This window comes from Tupaia chinensis, unplaced genomic scaffold (assembly GCF_000334495.1).
Source record: "Tupaia chinensis unplaced genomic scaffold, TupChi_1.0 Scaffold145659_1, whole genome shotgun sequence".
NCBI classification, from domain to species: domain Eukaryota; kingdom Metazoa; phylum Chordata; class Mammalia; order Scandentia; family Tupaiidae; genus Tupaia; species Tupaia belangeri.
Genome location: NW_006205516.1, coordinates 341844 through 342832, shown reverse-complemented (window position 1 = coordinate 342832; position 989 = coordinate 341844).

Sequence of the window (989 nt, the reverse complement as noted above, 5' to 3'; positions counted from 1 at the left end):
AGTCCAGCAACATAGCCATTTCGCTAACTGCTGGTTCCCTGAAACTTTTTTTAAGTGCACATTTATAGGCTTATTTCTGATCATCGGTCAATTCTGATTAATCGGACAGCAAGGATAGAACACTGGTGCTTAATGAAATGGACTGGAACATGGGAGCTGTGCAGTCTTTTGTCTCATGCTGACTCCACTAATTTTCACAGTTTTCAGAAAGAATGCACGTTTAGCTGTATCAGGTAGACCCTGACCTTGTAAAGAGCTTGGCCATCCAGCCTGGGAGGTTGGGATAACGTTCACCTCTAAAATTCTATGGATGGTGTACTTCTGGTGGATTGGGTCACTGGGATAAATAAACGTGGATGTCCACTCGTAGTGGGTTTGGTCATTTAGTCACAGGTGGGGTATAAATAAAGAAAAGATCTGTACTCTCAATGCAATCATATATATATCTTTAAAGGGACCAGCAGTTAGCATAATGGCTATGTCGCTGGACTCCTACGTAGTCGACCGCGGTTCGCGTCTTGGACCCAGTGGCTTAAAACTCACGCCAGGTGCGTGTGCGTGCGTGCCCAAGATCCCAAGAGGAGAATGGAGGAGAAGGGATTGCGGCGTGACCATCCCCCCTGGGGGGTGATTTCTCACTTTCTGTCTCTATGTCTCTCTCTGTCTGTCTGGCGAGCGTACATGCCCTATCGCAAAAAACTCTAAATTAATTAATTAAATTAAATTAAATTAAATAGAATTATATTGTTTGGGGACCAGCAGATGGCATAATGGTTACATCACTGAACTCCCACATAGTCAACCACGGTTTGAATCCCAAACCAAGCAGCTTAAAACTCACGCCAGGCATGTGTGCATTTGTGCACACGAGGAAGAAAGGAGAATGGAGAAGAAGGGATTACAGCATGGCCACCTCCCCTGGGGAGTGATTTCTCACTTTCTGTCTCTGTCTCATTCTGTCTCTCCAGCAAGCACACACACCCCCTAGT